Source organism: Aquarana catesbeiana, linkage group LG13 (assembly GCF_042186555.1).
Source record: "Aquarana catesbeiana isolate 2022-GZ linkage group LG13, ASM4218655v1, whole genome shotgun sequence".
Classification (NCBI taxonomy): Eukaryota; Metazoa; Chordata; class Amphibia; order Anura; family Ranidae; genus Aquarana; species Aquarana catesbeiana.
The window spans coordinates 34,157,585-34,180,893 of NC_133336.1; the positions used below are offsets into that span (position 1 = coordinate 34,157,585).

General features: G+C 44.0%; 1 protein-coding gene across 3 annotated transcripts in view; it reads right to left on the reverse strand.

Moving 5' to 3' along the window:
• STON2 (stonin 2) overlaps nucleotides 1-23,309 on the reverse strand; it is a 122,523-nt gene that overhangs the window by 90,792 nt on the left and 8,422 nt on the right. The window contains exon 1 of one of the 3 annotated variants that reach the window (XM_073608572.1): nucleotides 20,249-20,392. The exons of the other annotated variants lie outside the window; for them this stretch is intronic. The gene's annotated coding sequence lies outside the window, so the exon portion shown is untranslated. Of the gene's footprint in view, nucleotides 1-20,248; nucleotides 20,393-23,309 lie in introns of those variants that run through there. 3 annotated transcript variants of the gene reach the window in all.

Sequence of the window (23,309 nt, forward strand, 5' to 3'; positions counted from 1 at the left end):
CTGCACTGACCCTGGCTTGTCTTGACTACTCCTGAACTCCACCTGTACTGACCCTGGCTTGTCTTGACTACTCCTGAACTCCACTGTACTGACCCGGCTTGTCTTGACTACTCATGAACTCCGCCTGCACTGAACCGGCTTGTCTTGACTACTCCTGAACTCCACTGTACTGACCCGGCTGGTCCTGACTACTCCTGAATGCCACCTGCAAAGAACCGGCTTGTCTTGACTACTCCTGAACTCCACCTGCACTGACCCCGGCTTGTCTTGACTACTCCTGAACTCCACCTGCACTGACCCCGGCTTGTCTTGACTACTCCTGAACTCCACCTGCACTGACCCTGGCTTGTCTTGACTACTCCTGAACTCCACCTGCACTGACCCCGGCTTGTCTTGACTACTCCTAAACTCCACCTGCACTGACCCCGGCTTGTCTTGACTACTCCTGAACTCCACCTGCACTGACCCGGCTTGTCTTAACTACTCCTGAACTCCACCTGCACTGACCCGGGTTTGTCTTGACTACTCCTGAACTCCACCTGCACTGACCCGGGTTTGTCTTGACTACTCCCTACTGACCCCAGCTGCTGCTCCACTGATCAGTTACCGACTCAGCCTGTATCCTGACTTTGCTCCTGCCTACTCACCTGATCCACCTGCCTGTGTATGACCCATTTTGTCTGACTCTGCCTCTGTCCACATCGCTTTTGGACTGCCTGCTGTGAGCCTCTGCCTATATTCCTCTGGCACCTGCTCACCGCCTGACTGCTACCAGCCTGTACCTGTCTGCTGTCGCCAGTGCCAGCCTGCTCCTGTCTCCTGCTCTCTGGCGTCTTGTACTTCTTTTGGGCGACAGGCACCAGCTGAAATCTATCAGTAATTAGAAAGCAATCCTGCCCCTTGTCAGTGCAAAATAATATCAGCTGGTTCAGTCTCAACTGATGGCCTATAAAAAGGTGTCTCATTACCAAGGTGTCACACAAGAAACATCTCACGATGGATAAAAGCAACAAGCTCTCTTAAGATCTTTGCAACCTTATTGTTGCAAAACAAACTGATGGCATTGGTTACAGAAGGATTTCTAAACTTCTGAATGTTCCAGTGAGCACTGTTGGGGCCACAATCTGGAAGTGGAAAGAACATCATTTTACCTTAAACCGGCCACGACCAGGTGCTCCTCACAAGATTTACGGCAGAGGAGTGAAAAGAATTATCAGAAGAGTTGTCCAAGAGCCAAGGACCACTTGTGGTCTTCAGAAAGACATGGAATTGGCAGATATACAATAATTAATGCACTCACTGCCATTGCCTGTATGCCCGCTCACCGCGCAAAACTCCATTACTGACAAAAAAACATGTTGAAGCTTGTTTAAAGTTTGCAGCACAACATTTAGACAAGCCTGTGAAATACTGGGAGAATATAGTCTGGTCAGATGAGACCAAAATCAAACTCTTTGGATGCCATAATACACACCATGTTTGGAGGTCAAATGTCACTGAGCATCACCCCCAAATCACCCCCCATACTAACAGTGAAATTTGGAGGTGGGAACATCATAATGTGGGGCTGGTTTTCAGCATACGGTACTGGCACACTTCAGATCATTGAAGGAAGGATGAACGGAAAAATGTACCAAGACATTCTTGATAAAAATTTGCTGCCATCTACCAGGATGATGAGGATGAAACGAGGGTGGACATTTCAGCAAGACAACTATCCCAAATACAAAGCCAAGGAAACTCTTAATTGGTTTCAAAGAAAGAAAATAAAGCTGCTAGAATGGCCCAGCCAATCACCGGACTTGAATCCAATAGAAAAACTATGGAAAGAACTAAAGATCAGAGTTCATAGAAGAGGCCCTCGGAACCTTCAAGATTTGAAGACTGTGTAGAAGAATGGGCCAAAATCATACCTGAGCAACGCATGGGACTAGTTTCTCCATATAGGAGCCTGTGTCTTCAACCTACCATTACCAACAAAGATTTTGTACAAAGTATTAAATAAATTTCAGTTAGCATGTGCAATACTTTTTCCCTGTGTCCTTCCATTTTATTACACAGAACTTGATTTCTTAACCTATTTTGTTTTGGTGTCTTTGTATGTATGGATTGCATGGGTTGTTACCAACGTGTGGGGAAAATTTCAATAGCACCCTTACCAATATATTTACCTAGAAAAATGGTGACGTGTTCAATAATTATTATTCCTGCTGTATAAAAGAGACAATACAAATTATATCAACCCCTTCACACCAACGTAACGCAAATAGGGGTTGTACCAGGGTGATGCCTGCACCTACAGGCATCACCCCGTTGCCGTTTTTTAAGAGGCGGTGGTCAACTTTCTTGTATTAACAACCAATGCGGCTAAACAGTTAATACAAGCAGTGGGAGGAGACATCCCTCCCCCTCCCGCAGCCTTCTGCGGCTCATCTAGGCTCTCCTGTCCCACCAGGAGGCCCGAGCGACCAGCCAGCACGTCCGCCGGCTAGCCGGAGACATGAACAATGCCGGAATCGACTTTAATCGGGTCTCGGATCTAGTAACCCGGAAGCGATGTCATAACATCACTTGCAGTTTACTAAAGCATTTAAAGGCGCCAAATAAAAAAATATGCCAGTATTCAAAACTGCCAAACTTGATAGGAGTACCTGTCACTAAAATAAATAAGAAAAAAAAAAAAAATTGAAAGCGCCCCATCCCTCCTAGCTTGCGCGCAAAAGCAAATGCATATGTAAGCCACGCCCGCAAATGTAAATATTGTTCAAACCACACAGTTTGAGGTTTCGGCGCGATCGTTAGAGCGAGAAAAATAATTATTGTGCAAGACCTCCTCTGCAGCTATAAACAGGTAAGCTGTAGACATTTTTTATATCGTCACCTATAGAGATTTTTAAGTATGGTAGTTTGTGTGTTTGTGCACAGTTTTAAAGTATGACATGTTAGGTATCTATTTACTCGGTGTAACATCATCTTTTACATTATACAAACAAATTGGGCTAACTTTACTGATTTTTTTGTGTGTATTTCTTCCCCAAAAAATTGCATTTGTAAGACCGCTGCGCAAATACAGCGTGACATAAAATATTGCAACGATCGCCATTTTATTCTCTAGGGTCTCTGCCAAAAATATATATAAATATAATGTTTGGGGTTTTTTTCTAGCAATAAAATACGGAGTTGAACTTTTAAGCAACAAGTGCTTAGGCATGAAGGGGTTAAACAAACAATACAAGAATATAATTGATTGTACTCTTGTGTTGATTGTTTTATATTTATATATTTTTATATTTCCACATTGTTTTATATTCTGTGCTTGTCAACCCATGGTATATATATATATATATATATAAATAAAACTTTCTAAAGTGGTTGTAAACCCTTACAGACCACTTTGACCTACAGGTAAGCCTAGATTAAGGCTTACCTGTAGGTCCAAGAAATATCTCCTCAACCTACACGGTTTAGGAGATATTTGCAGAAAGACAGGCACTGCTGTCTAGGGTGCATGCGTCCTAGACAGCGGCGCGCAGGCGCACTGAGCATGCTGCTGCTAACGGCGATATGCCGTTAGTGGCGGCTCCCGTGCGCATGCGGCTCCGGCCAATCACAGCACCGGAGCCACGATACCCAGGAAGAAGATGGACGCTCCGTAGCAGAGGGGACAGCAGTGACATCTCAGGCTCCTGTGTCAGGTAAGTGACACATAATGGGCTACTATGCGATACATAGTAGCCCATTATGCTTTACCTTTGCAGGGAAACAAAGAGGAAGTAAACCCATGTGGCTCACATTAAAGGGGTTGTAAAGGTTCGTTATTTTTAAATACCCAACATGTTATACTTACCGCCTCTGTGCAAGAGTTTTGCACAGAGTTGCTCAGTTGAAAACAATTTATCACTTTCCTTCCACTTCACAATTATGTGCCACTTTGTGTTGGTCTACCACATAAAATCCCAATAAAATACATTTACGTTTTTGGTTGTAACATGACAAAATGTGGAAAATTTCAAGGGGTGCGAATACTTTTTCAAGGCACTGTACAAGGGTCCCAAGAGCCACAAGGAGCCCCTGGTCAGCCTCTGTCATTTCACAGGAAGGCTGCCATTCATCCAATATTACAATGGATTTAGATGGAAATAAGTGAATTTATCATAAGAACGCGGCCTGCAGAGAGTAACAGAACCGATTGCCAACCACCCTCCAGCTATCAGAGATATAGAAGCCATGTATGAGGAACACAGGTGAGCCATAGATGGTATTATTTGAGACGTTTTTTCATTCTACCGGAGTGAAGTCATGTACGGGCGCATCGATCCCGGCGCCGCGGTTTTCACTATGACTCACCCCGTCCCGTAACCACTTATTAAAGAAAAGTTTTACACCCTGACTCAGCATATATACACGTCTATCTGATCTGACATGTACATACATGATCTACATATTAACCCTTCAATTAGCCACAGACAAGGAACAATAAAGAATTATACAAGAGTCTGAGGGGAGACACCAGCATCATACTGACATAAAAACAGAACATAGGGGGTTGATTTAATAAAGGCAAATAGACTGTGCACTCTCCAAGTGCAGTTGCTCCAGAGCTTAGTAATTGAGCAGAAGTTCTGCTGACTTCCATCATCCAATCATGTGCAAGCCAAAATGCTGTTTTTTTATTTTCCCTGCATGTGATTGGTTGTTCTTTGCAAAGTGAAGCTTTATCTAATATACTAAGCTCTGGAGTGACTGCACTTGCAGAGGGAATTGCAACTGTCTATTTGCCTTTAGTAAATCAACCCCTATAAGTCCATATTTAATTTTATTCTGACACTTGTATCAAGAAAAGCCAATAGAGAATTCATAAAGCAAAATGCCAACGTGTATCGGGTGTTCAGAGGGTCCCTCTTCATCAGGGTTGGTGCTATTGAAAGGAGCAGGTACTGGACTGATACAGTTGGAAAGATCCTGAGCAGAGCCGTCTTTAACGTGGGGCAAACGGGGCACCTGCCCCATACCCAATCTTTGTTGCGGGGCCCAAAGCAGCTGCCCCTTGAGCCCATACTGCCCGCAAATTGGAGTCCCGATAAAGGCATTGAAGAGCACACAGAGGACATGGGAGGCAGAGCTGTGTTCCTCAGCCAACCAGCAGCAGGGGACAGGAGCTCCAATGACACTCTAACCCCGCCCCATGTAGCCTGTATGCTCGGAACAGAGCGACTGTAGTAAAAGCAGAGATTGAAGTGGGAGCCCCCGGACCTCTGTATTCCTCAGCCAGTATAGAGGGGGCGGGGCCGGGAGCTCCACTGATGCTTTGACCCCGTTCCATGCAGCCTGTATGCTCGGGAGGGAGTGGCTGTAGTAAGAGCAGAGGTCAGAGTGGAAGCCCCGCCCTCGGACCTCTGAAAGTGTATAGTGAGCCCAGCTGGTCAGGTACATCCTTACACTCATAGAATGCCTGACTGCTATCCTGAAACCTTGAGCTGCATTTGCATTGCTGAAAGTACTTTGACTCTCTCCTGTAGTATGTCCGCAGTCCCTGACCATCTCCTGTAGTATGTCCGCAGTCTCTGACCATCTCCTGTAGTATGTCCGCAGTCTCTGACCATCTTCTGTAGTATGTCTGCAGTCTCTGACCATCTCCTGTATTATGACCATCTCCTGTATCATGGCTGCAGTCCCTGTAGTGCAGTGGTCATCAACCCTGTCCTCAGGTCCCACTAACAGGCCAGTTTTGCAAGATAACTGAAATACATCACAGGTGATATCATTTGCTGCTCAGTGATTGCAGTATTCTAGTCTGCATCTCCCCAAAGTAATACCTAAAACCTGGCCTGTTAGTAGGCTCTGAGGACAGGGTTGATGACCACCGCTATAGTATGTCTTCAGTTTCTGACCATCTCCTGTACTATGTTTGCAGTCCCTGACCATCTCCTGTAGTATATCTGCAGTCTCTGACCATCTCCTGTAGTACTGTATATCTGCAGTCTCTGACCATCTCTGGTATCATGTCTGCAGTCTCTGGTCATCTCCTGCAGTATGTCCGCAATCTCTGACCATCTCCTGTAGTATGTCTGCAGTCTCTGACCGTCACCTGCATTATATCTGCAGTCTCTTAGCCTCTCCTGTGGTATGTCTACAGTCTCTGACCATCTCCTGCTTTATGTCTGCAGTCTCTGACACTCTCCTGTAGTATGTCTGCAGCCTCTGACCCAATCCTGTAGTATGTCTGCAGTCTCTGGTCATCTCCTGCAGTATGTCCGTAGTCTCTGGTCATCTCCTGCAGTATGTCCGCAGTTTCTGGTTATGTCCTGCAGTATGTCCGCAGTTTCTGGTTATCTCCTGCAGTGTGTCTGCATTCTCTGGTTATCTCCTGCAGTATGTCTGCAGTTTCTGGTCATCTCCTGTAGTATGTCCACAGTCTCTGACCATCTCCTGCATTATGTCTGCAGTCTCTGACCCTCTCCTGTAGTATGTCTGCAGTCACTGACCCTCTCCTGTAGTATGTCTGCAGTCACTGACCCTCTCCTGTAGTATGTCTGCAGTCTCTGACCCTCTCCTGCATTATGTCCGCAGTCTCTGACCCTCTCCTGCTGTATGTCGGCAGTCTCTGACCCTCTCCTGTAGTGTGTCTGCAATCTCTGACCCTCTCCTGTAGTATGTGTATTAATGTGCCGCTTTATTGCTCAATTATTTGGGATTGCTCCACTGCTCAGTGAGTTGTAATGATGTTCAGTAACCTGTAGCAACCAATCAGTGAACAGTAGTGATCTGCTGTAATCTCTAGCAACCAATCAGTGAGTGTTAATGATGTGCCCGAACAACAAGCAGTATGTCTGCAGTCTCCTGCATTATGTCTGCAGCCTCTGACCCTCTACTGTAATATCTCTGCAGTCTCTGACCCTCTGCTGTAGTATGTCTGCAGTCTCTGACCCCCTTCTGCATTATGTCTGCAGTCTCTGACCCTCTCCTGCATTATGTCTGCAGTCTCTGACCCTCTCCTGTAGTATGTCTGCAGTCTCTGACCCTCTCCTGTAGTATGTCTGCAGTCTCTGACCCTCTCCTGCTGTATGTAGGCAGTCTCTGACCCTCTCCTGTAGTGTGTCTGCAATCTCTGACCCTCTCCTTTAGTATGTGTATTAATGTGCCGCTTTATTGCTCAATTATTTGGGATTGCTCCACTGCTCAGTGAGTTGTAATAATGTTCAGTAACCTGTAGCAACCAATCAGTGAACAGTAGTGATCTACTGTAATCTCTAGCAACCAATCAGTGAGTGTTAATGATGTGCTGTAACCCCTAACAACAAGCAGTATGTCTGCAGTCTCCTGCAGTATGTCCGCAGTCTCTGACCATCTCCTGCATTATGTCTGCAGTCTCTGACCCTCTCCTGTAGTATGTCTGCAGTCTCTGTTCATCTCCTGCATTATGTCTGCAGTCTCTGACCCTCTCCTGCATTATGTCTGCAGACTCTGACTCTCTCCTGTAGTATGTCTGCAGTCTCTGACCCTCTCCTATAGTATGTCTGCAGTCTCTGACCCTCTCCTGTAGTATGTCTGCAGTCTCTCACCCTCTCTTGCATTATGTCTGCAGTCTCTGACCATGTCCTGCATTATGTCTGCAGTCTCTGACCATCTCCTGCATTATGTCTGCAGTCTCTGACCCTCTCCTGTAGTATGTCGGAAGTCTCTGACACTCTGCTGTAGTATGTCTGCAGTCTCTGACCCCCTCCTGCATTATGTCTGCAGTCTCTGACCCTCTAATGCATTATGTCTGCAGTCTCTGACCCTCTCCTGTAGTATGTCTGCAGTCTCTGGTCATCTCCTGCAGAATGTCCACAGTCTCTGGTCATCTCCTGCAGTATGTCTGCAGTCTCTGACCCAATCCTGTAGTATGTCTGCAGTCTCTGGTCATCTCCTGCAGAATGTCTGCAGTCTGTGGTCATCTCCTGCAGTATATCTGCAGTCTCTGGTCATCTTCTGCAGTATGTCCGCAGTCTCTGGTCATCCCCTGCAGTATGTTTGCAGTTTCCGGCAGTATGTCTGCAGTCTCTGACCATCTCCTGCATTATGTCTGCAGTCTCTGACCCTCTCCTGTAGTATGTCTGCAGTCTCTGACCCTCTCCTGCATTATGTCTGCAGTCTCTGACCATCTCCTGCATTATGTCTGCAGTCTCTGACCCTCTCCTGTAGTATGTCGGAAGTCTCTGACACTCTGCTGTAGTATGTCGGAAGTCTCTGACCCCCTCCTGCATTATGTCTGCAGTCTCTGACACTCTAATGCATTATGTCTGCAGTCTCTGACCCTCTCCTGTAGTATGTCTGCAGTCTCTGGTCATCTCCTGCAGAATGTCCACAGTCTCTGGTCATCTCCTGCAGTATGTCTGCAGTCTCTGACCCAATCCTGTAGTATGTCTGCAGTCTCTGGTCATCTCCTGCAGAATGTCTGCAGTCTGTGGTCATCTCCAGCAGTATATCTGCAGTCTCTGGTCATCTTCTGCAGTATGTCCGCAGTCTCTGGTCATCCCCTGCAGTATGTTTGCAGTTTCCGGCAGTATGTTTGCAGTTTCCGGCAGTATGTCTGCAGTCTCTGACCATCTCCTGCATTATGTCTGCAGTCTCTGACCCTCTCCTGTAGTATGCCTGCAGTCTCTGACCCCTTCCTGTAGTATGTCTGCAGTCTCTGACCCCCTCCTGTAGTATGTCTGCAGTCTCTGACCCTCTCCTGCAGTATGTCAGCAGTCTCTGACCCTCTCCTGTAGTATGTGTATTAATGTGCCGTTTTATTGATCAATTATTTGGGATTGCTCCACTGCTCAGTGAGTGGTAATGATGTTCAGTAACCTGTAGCAATCAATCAGTGAACAGTAGTGATCTGCTATCTCTAGCAACCAATCAGTGAGTGGTAACAATGTGCTGTAACCTCTAGCAACCAATCTGCAAGCAGAAATTATGTGTTGTAACCTCTAGCAACCCACTAGTGAGTGGTAGTGATAGGCTGTAACCTCTGGCAACCAAAAGCAAAAAAATATTTGTCCAGGGCCCAATCAGTATTAAAGGCGGCCCTGATCCTGAGGGGTAAATAGCATGATTGCTTTGGATGCCGGGTAAAGCAGAACTAAAGGCACGATACTCACCTTTTCAATGCTCCCTCGCTGGCATTGGCATCTTCTCCTGTGTGTTGGGTTTTGCCATCTCCTTGGCCAGTTCGGGATGACTTCCCCCCTGCTCATGCACAGAAGCTAGTCATCTCGGCACACTGGATTGGCCCGGCTGCTGTAGGCTGTCCAGGGATGGCTGTGAGCAGACAGGTACTGTAGGGTTTATAGCAGAAGAGACATTGCATTTCTCCTCTGCAATAAAATGCCTGCCTGCTGACAGTGTATCATAGCGCAACTTTAGTTCCACTTGAAGATTTTGGTATTCTCCTGCTTGCACACCCCGTCCCTACTAAAGCATAGAGACAGCACTCCTGGGAGAGCTACCTAGAGTAATAATTCTCTCTACACTGCTTAAATCTGAAGTTTAATCTGCCTTTGCCTTCCTTGTTTCCTCTTTTCCACCAAACACACAAATATAACTTTTGTGTTTTCATTACAGGCCTTATGTTGGACCTAGCAATATCATCACTGAGTCTCTAGGATCCCTAGGGCAGTGGTCTCCAAACTGTGGCCCTGGGGCTGGATGCGGCCCTTTGCTTGCCTTTATCCGGCTTTTCTATTTAGGATACACTAATAATTTAGTTTATTCAGCATGGAATGGAGCTTAGTTAAGTAGCATGAGGCTGTATATTCTTCAATATTTTAGTAAACTCATTCAATTAATCCAAGCTCTGCAAACTGAGATAATATGCACTGCATTGATGCATTCACACAATTTCACAGTAATGAGATAAAACAAAGCTCAGGAATATTCCTTTATCCCATTGTTTTGCAAATCTATGTACACTACAAACTGTATGATTGGATCGGCTCTGATATGGCTGTCTTTACTAACCTGACAGCTTATTATTCTAAATAGGAAACCTTCATTTTTTTGCAAATATTAAAGATTCTAACAGCAAGAATGAGTCTTTACATTTAAAGAGCACCTGTCATTTCAGATCTATCATGGCAGCGCCTGTTAGCGGGCATCCACTCACCTGCTGCCGCCACGTCCCTCACCTTGTTGTGTCACTGCCGCATCACCAGCCATCCCATTAAAGTGAATGGGACTGTCGGTGAGTCAACAGCGGGTCAGAGGAGGAGCTGCAGCGGGTCAGAGTTGACAGCTGCTCTTTAAAAATTATGATTTAAATCAAATCCATACTGACACCCACTGTTTGCTGTTGCATGCTATGCGCACCACATTACTCTCCTTGGGGCACCCAAAGGTGTCCCAGGCCGCTAAAGTGTTCATGTTTGGCTTGAAGAAAAGGTGGCAACCCTAGTGCATTTGCCTTTATTAAATTAACCCCAGAGACTTACATTGTGAGGAGGATCAGTAAAGCACAACCAATGTGTAATGCTGCAAAGCAGGAAACAAAGATTGCATATGGAACTAGAAAAGCTACAATTTCTGGGGAAATTGTGTGAAGTGTTCTTGCCTCTACAACTGGAGTGGGCGGAGTAACTGGGTGGAGTGGCTGGAGTAACTGTGAAAAGTGTTAAAAAGCTTAATATTTTAAAAAGTATAAATAGTAGTAAACAAATTGAAAACGTCCCATCATTAGCTGAAAGAGCTGAACATTTTTTTCAAAAATGATTTTTTTTTTCAAAAATGATTTTTTTTTTCAAAAATGTTTTTTTCAAAAATGATTTTTTTTTTCAAAAATGAATTTTTTTATTTTTTTCAAAAATGATTTTTTTTTTTTTCAAAAATGATTTTTTTTTTCAAAAATACATTTTTTTTTCAAAAATGATTTTCTTTTTTCAAAAATGAATTTTTTTTTCAAAAATGAATTTTTTTTTTTTTTCAAAAATATGTTTTTTTTTTCATGGGGCGGTCATAATGTTTTGGCTGATCATGGGGTGGTCATAATGCTTTGGCTGATCATGGAGTTGTCAGCTTTTGTCACCTCCCACTATAGTTTTGAACATTTCGCCATTCATTCCTATGGGACCAATTTCGCCGCAAAAACAACGATATTTCGTGAACCATTCGGCGAAATGTTCCACAAAGTAATAGCACACCAATTAAATGACATTGAGGCCGGATTCACACTGGTATTTTTCAGCTTTTCACAAAGTTCCAAAAGGTAATAGCACACCAATTAAATGACATTGAACATTTCGCCATTCATTCCTATGGGACCAATTTCGCCGCAAAAATGACGATATTTCGTGAACCATTCGGCGAAATGTTCCACAGTAAGTAATAAAGTAATAGTAAAAAAGTAATAGCACACCAATCGGGAACAATCCGCACGTTTCGGTATATTACTTGTCTATGTAGTGTAAAAGCTATGGGAGGAGGTGGTAAATTTGGCTATAATAATAATAATATATATGTGAGATAACAGTAAGTGGTCTTGCTATGCAAGAACACTTAATTAAGGACAATGTCTGGCCCATACATACACACACACACACACACAGTATATATATATATATATATATATATATATATATATATATATACTTTTGTGAGATACTGTATATATATATATATATATATATATATACACACACACATATACAGTATCCCACAAAAGTAAATACACCCCTCACATTTTTGTAAATATTTTATTATATCTTTTCATGTGACAACACTCTCCTGTGGTATGTCTACAGTCTCTGACCATCTCCTGCTTTATGTCTGCAGTCTCTGACACTCTCCTGTAGTATGTCTGCAGCCTCTGACCCAATCCTGTAGTATGTCTGCAGTCTCTGGTCATCTCCTGCAGTATGTCCGTAGTCTCTGGTCATCTCCTGCAGTATGTCCGCAGTTTCTGGTTATGTCCTGCAGTATGTCCGCAGTTTCTGGTTATCTCCTGCAGTGTGTCTGCATTCTCTGGTTATCTCCTGCAGTATGTCTGCAGTTTCTGGTCATCTCCTGTAGTATGTCCACAGTCTCTGACCATCTCCTGCATTATGTCTGCAGTCTCTGACCCTCTCCTGTAGTATGTCTGCAGTCACTGACCCTCTCCTGTAGTATGTCTGCAGTCTCTGACCCTCTCCTGTAGTATGTCTGCAGTCTCTGACCCTCTCCTGCATTATGTCCGCAGTCTCTGACCCTCTCCTGCTGTATGTCGGCAGTCTCTGACCCTCTCCTGTAGTGTGTCTGCAATCTCTGACCCTCTCCTGTAGTATGTGTATTAATGTGCCGCTTTATTGCTCAATTATTTGGGATTGCTCCACTGCTCAGTGAGTTGTAATGATGTTCAGTAACCTGTAGCAACCAATCAGTGAACAGTAGTGATCTGCTGTAATCTCTAGCAACCAATCAGTGAGTGTTAATGATGTGCCCGAACAACAAGCAGTATGTCTGCAGTCTCCTGCATTATGTCTGCAGCCTCTGACCCTCTACTGTAATATCTCTGCAGTCTCTGACCCTCTGCTGTAGTATGTCTGCAGTCTCTGACCCCCTTCTGCATTATGTCTGCAGTCTCTGACCCTCTCCTGCATTATGTCTGCAGTCTCTGACCCTCTCCTGTAGTATGTCTGCAGTCTCTGACCCTCTCCTGTAGTATGTCTGCAGTCTCTGACCCTCTCCTGCTGTATGTAGGCAGTCTCTGACCCTCTCCTGTAGTGTGTCTGCAATCTCTGACCCTCTCCTTTAGTATGTGTATTAATGTGCCGCTTTATTGCTCAATTATTTGGGATTGCTCCACTGCTCAGTGAGTTGTAATAATGTTCAGTAACCTGTAGCAACCAATCAGTGAACAGTAGTGATCTACTGTAATCTCTAGCAACCAATCAGTGAGTGTTAATGATGTGCTGTAACCCCTAACAACAAGCAGTATGTCTGCAGTCTCCTGCAGTATGTCCGCAGTCTCTGACCATCTCCTGCATTATGTCTGCAGTCTCTGACCCTCTCCTGTAGTATGTCTGCAGTCTCTGTTCATCTCCTGCATTATGTCTGCAGTCTCTGACCCTCTCCTGCATTATGTCTGCAGACTCTGACTCTCTCCTGTAGTATGTCTGCAGTCTCTGACCCTCTCCTATAGTATGTCTGCAGTCTCTGACCCTCTCCTGTAGTATGTCTGCAGTCTCTCACCCTCTCTTGCATTATGTCTGCAGTCTCTGACCATGTCCTGCATTATGTCTGCAGTCTCTGACCATCTCCTGCATTATGTCTGCAGTCTCTGACCCTCTCCTGTAGTATGTCGGAAGTCTCTGACACTCTGCTGTAGTATGTCTGCAGTCTCTGACCCCCTCCTGCATTATGTCTGCAGTCTCTGACCCTCTAATGCATTATGTCTGCAGTCTCTGACCCTCTCCTGTAGTATGTCTGCAGTCTCTGGTCATCTCCTGCAGAATGTCCACAGTCTCTGGTCATCTCCTGCAGTATGTCTGCAGTCTCTGACCCAATCCTGTAGTATGTCTGCAGTCTCTGGTCATCTCCTGCAGAATGTCTGCAGTCTGTGGTCATCTCCTGCAGTATATCTGCAGTCTCTGGTCATCTTCTGCAGTATGTCCGCAGTCTCTGGTCATCCCCTGCAGTATGTTTGCAGTTTCCGGCAGTATGTCTGCAGTCTCTGACCATCTCCTGCATTATGTCTGCAGTCTCTGACCCTCTCCTGTAGTATGTCTGCAGTCTCTGACCCTCTCCTGCATTATGTCTGCAGTCTCTGACCATCTCCTGCATTATGTCTGCAGTCTCTGACCCTCTCCTGTAGTATGTCGGAAGTCTCTGACACTCTGCTGTAGTATGTCGGAAGTCTCTGACCCCCTCCTGCATTATGTCTGCAGTCTCTGACACTCTAATGCATTATGTCTGCAGTCTCTGACCCTCTCCTGTAGTATGTCTGCAGTCTCTGGTCATCTCCTGCAGAATGTCCACAGTCTCTGGTCATCTCCTGCAGTATGTCTGCAGTCTCTGACCCAATCCTGTAGTATGTCTGCAGTCTCTGGTCATCTCCTGCAGAATGTCTGCAGTCTGTGGTCATCTCCAGCAGTATATCTGCAGTCTCTGGTCATCTTCTGCAGTATGTCCGCAGTCTCTGGTCATCCCCTGCAGTATGTTTGCAGTTTCCGGCAGTATGTTTGCAGTTTCCGGCAGTATGTTTGCAGTCTCTGACCATCTCCTGCATTATGTCTGCAGTCTCTGACCCTCTCCTGTAGTATGCCTGCAGTCTCTGACCCCTTCCTGTAGTATGTCTGCAGTCTCTGACCCCCTCCTGTAGTATGTCTGCAGTCTCTGACCCTCTCCTGCAGTATGTCAGCAGTCTCTGACCCTCTCCTGTAGTATGTGTATTGGTAACAATGTGCTGTAACCTCTAGCAACCAATCTGCAAGCAGAAATTATGTGTTGTAACCTCTAGCAACCCACTAGTGAGTGGTAGTGATAGGCTGTAACCTCTGGCAACCAAAAGCAAAAAAATATTTGTCCAGGGCCCAATCAGTATTAAAGGCGGCCCTGATCCTGAGGGGTAAATAGCATGATTGCTTTGGATGCCGGGTAAAGCAGAACTAAAGGCACGATACTCACCTTTTCAATGCTCCCTCGCTGGCATTGGCATCTTCTCCTGTGTGTTGGGTTTTGCCATCTCCTTGGCCAGTTCGGGATGACTTCCCCCCTGCTCATGCACAGAAGCTAGTCATCTCGGCACACTGGATTGGCCCGGCTGCTGTAGGCTGTCCAGGGATGGCTGTGAGCAGACAGGTACTGTAGGGTTTATAGCAGAAGAGACATTGCATTTCTCCTCTGCAATAAAATGCCTGCCTGCTGACAGTGTATCATAGCGCAACTTTAGTTCCACTTGAAGATTTTGGTATTCTCCTGCTTGCACACCCCGTCCCTACTAAAGCATAGAGACAGCACTCCTGGGAGAGCTACCTAGAGTAATAATTCTCTCTACACTGCTTAAATCTGAAGTTTAATCTGCCTTTGCCTTCCTTGTTTCCTCTTTTCCACCAAACACACAAATATAACTTTTGTGTTTTCATTACAGGCCTTATGTTGGACCTAGCAATATCATCACTGAGTCTCTAGGATCCCTAGGGCAGTGGTCTCCAAACTGTGGCCCTGGGGCTGGATGCGGCCCTTTGCTTGCCTTTATCCGGCTTTTCTATTTAGGATACACTAATAATTTAGTTTATTCAGCATGGAATGGAGCTTAGTTAAGTAGCATGAGGCTGTATATTCTTCAATATTTTAGTAAACTCATTCAATTAATCCAAGCTCTGCAAACTGAGATAATATGCACTGCATTGATGCATTCACACAATTTCACAGTAATGAGATAAAACAAAGCTCAGGAATATTCCTTTATCCCATTGTTTTGCAAATCTATGTACACTACAAACTGTATGATTGGATCGGCTCTGATATGGCTGTCTTTACTAACCTGACAGCTTATTATTCTAAATAGGAAACCTTCATTTTTTTGCAAATATTAAAGATTCTAACAGCAAGAATGAGTCTTTACATTTAAAGAGCACCTGTCATTTCAGATCTATCATGGCAGCGCCTGTTAGCGGGCATCCACTCACCTGCTGCCGCCACGTCCCTCACCTTGTTGTGTCACTGCCGCATCACCAGCCATCCCATTAAAGTGAATGGGACTGTCGGTGAGTCAACAGCGGGTCAGAGGAGGAGCTGCAGCGGGTCAGAGTTGACAGCTGCTCTTTAAAAATTATGATTTAAATCAAATCCATACTGACACCCACTGTTTGCTGTTGCATGCTATGCGCACCACATTACTCTCCTTGGGGCACCCAAAGGTGTCCCAGGCCGCTAAAGTGTTCATGTTTGGCTTGAAGAAAAGGTGGCAACCCTAGTGCATTTGCCTTTATTAAATTAACCCCAGAGACTTACATTGTGAGGAGGATCAGTAAAGCACAACCAATGTGTAATGCTGCAAAGCAGGAAACAAAGATTGCATATGGAACTAGAAAAGCTACAATTTCTGGGGAAATTGTGTGAAGTGTTCTTGCCTCTACAACTGGAGTGGGCGGAGTAACTGGGTGGAGTGGCTGGAGTAACTGTGAAAAGTGTTAAAAAGCTTAATATTTTAAAAAGTATAAATAGTAGTAAACAAATTGAAAACGTCCCATCATTAGCTGAAAGAGCTGAACATTTTTTTTCAAAAATGATTTTTTTTTTCAAAAATGATTTTTTTTTTCAAAAATGTTTTTTTCAAAAATGATTTTTTTTTTCAAAAATGAATTTTTTTATTTTTTTCAAAAATGATTTTTTTTTTTTTCAAAAATGATTTTTTTTTTCAAAAATACATTTTTTTTTCAAAAATGATTTTCTTTTTTCAAAAATGAATTTTTTTTTCAAAAATGAATTTTTTTTTTTTTTCAAAAATATGTTTTTTTTTTCATGGGGCGGTCATAATGTTTTGGCTGATCATGGGGTGGTCATAATGCTTTGGCTGATCATGGAGTTGTCAGCTTTTGTCACCTCCCACTATAGTTTTGAACATTTCGCCATTCATTCCTATGGGACCAATTTCGCCGCAAAAACAACGATATTTCGTGAACCATTCGGCGAAATGTTCCACAAAGTAATAGCACACCAATTAAATGACATTGAGGCCGGATTCACACTGGTATTTTTCAGCTTTTCACAAAGTTCCAAAAGGTAATAGCACACCAATTAAATGACATTGAACATTTCGCCATTCATTCCTATGGGACCAATTTCGCCGCAAAAATGACGATATTTCGTGAACCATTCGGCGAAATGTTCCACAGTAAGTAATAAAGTAATAGTAAAAAAGTAATAGCACACCAATCGGGAACAATCCGCACGTTTCGGTATATTACTTGTCTATGTAGTGTAAAAGCTATGGGAGGAGGTGGTAAATTTGGCTATAATAATAATAATATATATGTGAGATAACAGTAAGTGGTCTTGCTATGCAAGAACACTTAATTAAGGACAATGTCTGGCCCATACATACACACACACACACACACAGTATATATATATATATATATATATATATATATATATATATACTTTTGTGAGATACTGTATATATATATATATATATATATATACACACACACATATACAGTATCCCACAAAAGTAAATACACCCCTCACATTTTTGTAAATATTTTATTATATCTTTTCATGTGACAACACTGAAGAAATGACACTTTGCTACAATGTAAAGTAGTGAGTGTACAGCTTGTATAACAGTGTAAATTTGCTGTCCCCTCAAAATAACTCAACACACAGCCATTAATGTCTACACTCTGCTGGCAACAAAAGTAAGTACACCCCTAAGTGAAAATGTCCAAATTGGGCCCGATTAGCCATTTTCCCTCCCTGGTGTCATGTGACTCGTTAGTGTAACAAGGTCTCAGGTGTGAATGGGGAGTGTGACTGGAGTCACCTTGGGTGGGGAGCTTGTGGAACCCAGATTACCTTGGAGAGCACTGGTATCTCCTTGTTCAGCTCCCCCGGCGCCGCCTATGTGAAAGGTACTCTGTTGCTATTAGGGGCACAGGGTGACCGAGAACCCCAGTCAGGTCTGCACTAACCAGACTCACTGTACAACCACACTGGAATATTGTGTATGCGACCACCTTCCCACTCTATCCTCAACTCCCTAACCCACATCTTCAACCTCTCCCCCTCCTCCGGCACCTTTCCTTCCCCGCTCAAACATGCACTGGTTACCCCCATACTCAAAAAACCCTCACTAGACCCCACCTGTTTTAATAACTTAAGACCTATCTCCCTTCTCCCGTTTGCCTCCAAGCTCATCGAAAGCCTTGTTCATGACCAAATGAGTCGCTACCTCACGGACAACAACCTTCTCGACCCCCTACAGTCTGGCTTCCGCCTACAACATTCTACTGAAACTGCCCTACTAAAACTCACCAATGACCTAATAACTGCCAAAACCAATGGCCACTACTCCATACTTTTAGACCTCTCTGCTGCCTTTGACACAGTTGACCACCTGCTGCTCCTCAGCAAATTACACTCCCTTGGCCTCCGTGATTCTGCATTATCCTGGTTCTCCTCCTACCTATCTCAGCGCACTTTCAGTGTCACTTACAACTCCATCTCCTCCGCTCCCCTTCCTCTTTCTGTTGGGGTACCCCAAGGCTCTGTCCTTGGGCCTCTCCTTTTCTCACTCTATACCTCTTCCCTGGGCCAGCTGATGACCTCCCATGGCTTCCAATACCACCTCTATGCCGATGACACACAGATCTATCTCTCCACTCCTCAACTCACCCCCTATATCTCCTCACGGATCTTAAACTTGCTGAATGACATATCGGTATGGATGTCACACCACTTCCTCAAACTTAATCTTTCTAAAACTGAGCTTGTTATATTTCCTCCTTCACGGTCCCCCTCCTGTGACTTCACCATTAATATCAACAACACAACCATTGGTCCCTCCACACATGCCAGGGTCCTGGGTGTAATCCTTGACTCTGAACTCTCCTTCAGCCCCCATATCCAATCACTGGCTAAATCCTGCCGCCTTAACCTCCGCAACATCTCCAGAATTCGACCCTTCCTGACTAATGATACCACAAAGCAACTTATTCACTCCTTGATTATTTCCCGCCTCGACTACTGCAACTCTCTCCTTAATGGCCTACCCTTACACAGGCTATCCCCCCTTCAGTCTATTATGAATGCTGCTGCTAGACTAATACACCTCACTAATTGATCCGTGACTGCTGCTCCTCTCTGCCACTCCCTTCACTGGCTTCCCCTACCCCACCGTATAAAATTCAAAATGCTAACCACAACATACAAGGCCATCCACAACATCGCCCCCATCTACATCACCAACCTCATCTGCAGATATCTCCCAAATCGCCCCCTCCGCTCCTCCCAGGACCTCCTGCTCTCTAGCTCCCTTGTTACCTCCTCCCATGCTCGCCTTCAGGACTTCTCCAGAGCCTCTCCCATCCTCTGGAATTCCCTGCCCCAGTATGTTCGATCAGCCCCTACCCTGTCCACCTTTAGGAGATCCCTGAAAACTCATTTATTCAGGGAAGCCTATCCCACACCCACATAACTGTCCCTGAGCCACCCCCATCAAATCATTCTTTGCAGCTATTACCTTTTGTACCACCACCCCCTCCCTTTAGAATGTAAGCTCTACGAGCAGGGCCCTCCTGTACCTTTTGTATTGAACTGTACTGTAATTGTGTTGTCCCCCTTATACATTGTAAAGCGCTGCATAAACTGTTGGCGCTATATAAATCTCGTATAATAATAATAATACATATATTGTATATTGTCTCATACTGTTGTAGACTCTTTTCTAGATCGTTTGAGGTGTGGCTGTATCCCATTGTTCTATTGCTTGTGTCTGCCTTGGGAGTAACCTATTATGGGATGTATATGTCTCTGTGGATTAGCTGTGAGGAGGGAGGGGGGAATTCCTCCAGCAGCTCTCCCTGTAGATAGGACAGTCTACTGATGAGAAGTTTGAATACTTGTGTCTCTTGTTGCCCCGCCCTGTGTAATTATACAAAGGAGGGGGGATTGTCTCCCAAGATGACCTCTGCCTTGCTAAAGAAGCTGAGGGTAAAGGTGATGGACTGGCCAAGCATGTCTCCAGACCTAAACCCTATTGAGTATCTGTGGGGCATCCTCAAACATAAGCTGGAGGAGAGCAAGGTCTCTAACATCCACCAGCTCTGTGATGTCATCATAGAGGAGTGGAAGAGGACTCCAGTGGCAACCTGTGAAGCTCTGGTGAACTCCATGCTCAAGAGGGTTAAGGCAGTGCTGGAAAATAATGGTGGCCACACAAAATATTGACACTTTTGTGCTCAATTTGGACATTTTCACTTAGGGGTGTACTCACTTTTGTTGCCAGCAGTTTAGACATTAATGGCTGTGTGTTGAGTTATTTTGAGGGGACAGCAAATTTACACTGTTATACAAGCTGTACACTCACTACTTTACATTGTAGCAAAGTGTCATTTCTTCAGTGTTGTCACATGAAAAGATATAATAAAATATTTACAAAAATGTGAGGGGTGTACTAACTTTTGTGAAGTAATGTATATACACACACACACTGTATATATAAAGCTGGTCTGTTTTACACATGAAAAAGAGATCTAGAAAACCTTTCCTCCCCCTCACAGCTCAGTCTAATGAAGAGAAGACTCACCTTATACATACAGCTGGTGATCTGGGCATGCTGGGGCTTGTAGTGCACAGGAAGTCAGAGGTGCTCAGGCTCAGATTATCGGGAGTCGGGTGTGCGATTCTCACCTCTCCACCATTCCACGCCACATAAACAGCAGACGGTACAAAGTCCTTACAGCTCACAATCTAATTTTAGCATCTGAGCTCGGTAATAAAAACTGAGAATCTCCCACATACAGAGCCCACCGTACTGTGCGTATTATATAGATCATACAGAGCCCACCGTACTGTGCGTATTATATAGATCATACAGAGCCCACCGTACTGTGCGTATTATATAGATCATACAGAGCCCACCGTACTGTGCGTATTATATAGATAATACAGAGCCCACCGTACTGTGCGTATTATATAGATCATACAGAGCCCACCGTACTGTGCGTATTATATAGATCATACAGAGTCCACCGTACTGTGCGTATTATATAGATCATACAGAGCCCACCATACTGTGTGTATTATATAGATCATACAGAGCCCACCCTACTGTGCGTATTATATAGATCATACAGAGCCCACCGTACTGTGTGTATTATATAGATCATACAGAGCCCACCGTACTGTGTGTATTATATAGATCATACAGAGCCCACCGTACTGTGCGTATTATATAGATCATACAGAGCTCACCATACTGTGCATATTATATAGATCATACAGAGCCCACCATACTGTGCGTATTATACAGATCATACAGAGCCCACCGTACTGTGCATATTATACAGATCATACAGAGCCCACCGTACTGTGCGTATTATACAGATAATACAGAGCTCACCATACTCTGCGTATTATATAGATAATACAGAGCCCACCGTACTGTGCGTATTACATAGATAATACAGAGCCCACCATACTGTGCGTATTATATAGATAATACAGAGCCCACCGTACTGTGCGTATTACATAGATAATACAGAGCCCACCATACTGTGCGTATTATATAGATAATACAGAGCCCACCGTACTGTGCGTATTATATAGATCATACAGAGCCCACCATACTGTGCGTATTATATAGATAATACAGAGCCCACCATACTGTGCGTATTACATAGATAATACAGAGCCCACCGTACTGTGCATATTATATAGATAATACAGAGCCCACCATACTGTGCGTATTATATAGATAATACAGAGCCCTCCATACTGTGCGTATTACATAGATAATACAGAGCCCACCATACTGTGCGTATTATATAGATAATACAGAGCCCACCATACTGTGCGTATTATATAGATAATACAGAGCCCACCATACTGTGCGTATTACATAGATAATACAGAGCCCACCGTACTGTGCGTATTATATAGATCATACAGAGCCCACCATACTGTGCGTATTATATAGATTATACAGAGCCCACCGTACTGTGCGTATTATATAGATAATACAGAGCCCTCCATACTGTGCGTATTACATAGATCATACAGAGCCCACCGTACTGTGCGTATTATATAGATAATACAGAGCCCACCATACTGTGCGTATTATATAGATAATACAGAGCCCACCGTACTGTGCGTATTATATAGATAATACAGAGCCCACCATACTGTGCGTATTACATAGATAATACAGAGCCCACCGTACTGTGCGTATTATATAGATCATACAGAGCCCACCATACTGTGCGTATTATATAGATAATACAGAGCCCACCATACTGTGCGTATTATATAGATCATACAGAGCCCACCGTACTGTGCGTATTATATAGATAATACAGAGCCCACCATACTGTGTGTATTATATAGATCATACAGAGCCCACCGTACTGTGCGTATTATATAGATCATACAGAGCCCACAATACTGTGCGTATTATACAGATCATACAGAGCCCACCGTACTGTGCGTATTATATAGATAATACAGAGCCCTCCATACTGTGCGTATTATATAGATAATACAGAGCCCTCCATACTGTGCGTATTATATAGATAATACAGAGCCCTCCATACTGTGCGTATTATATAGATAATACAGAGCCCACCGTACTGTGCGTATTATATAGATAATACAGAGCCCACCGTACTGTGCGTATTATATAGATAATACAGAGCCCACCATAGTGTGCGTATTATATAGATAATACAGAGCCCACAATACTGTGCGTATTATATAGATAATACAGAGCCCACCATACTGTGCGTATTATATAGATCATATAGAGCCCACCGTACTGTGCGTATTATATAGATCATACAGAGCCCACCGTACTGTGAGTATTACATAGATAATACAGAGCCCACAATACTGTGCGTATTATATAGATCATACAGAGCCCACCGTACTGTGAGTATTACATAGATAATACAGAGCCCACAATACTGTGCGTATTATATAGATCATACAGAGCCCACCATACTGTGCGTATTATACAGATCATATAGAGCCCACCGTACTGTGCGTATTATATAGATCATATAGAGCCCACCATACTGTGCGTATTATACAGATCATACAGAGCCCACCGTACTGTGCGTATTATATAGATCATATAGAGCCCACCATACTGTTACAAATAAATATGTGAAAAGTGTGGGGGACATTTCTTTTCAGCCCCTTTACTCTGATACCCCTAACTAAAATCTTGTGGAACCAATTGCCTTCAGAAGTCACCTAATTAGTAAATAGATTCCACCTGTGTGTAATTTAATCTCAATATAAATACAGCTGTTCTGTAAAGCCCTCAGAGGTTTGTTAGAGAACCTTAGTGAACACACCAGACAGATCAGGGATAAAATTGTGGAGATGTTTAAAGTAGGTTATAAAAAAATATCCCAAGCTTTGAACATCTCACGGAGCTCTGTTCAATCCATCATCTGAAAATGTAAAGAGTATGGCACAAATATGGTATGGTAACAAATCTGGCCTTTATGGAAGAGTGGCAAGAAGAAAGCCATTGCTGAAAGAAAGTCATAAGAAGCCTGTTTGCAGTTTGCGAGAAGCCATGTGGAGGACACAGCAAACATGTAGAAGAAGGTGCTCTGGTCAGATGAGACCAAAATTTAACT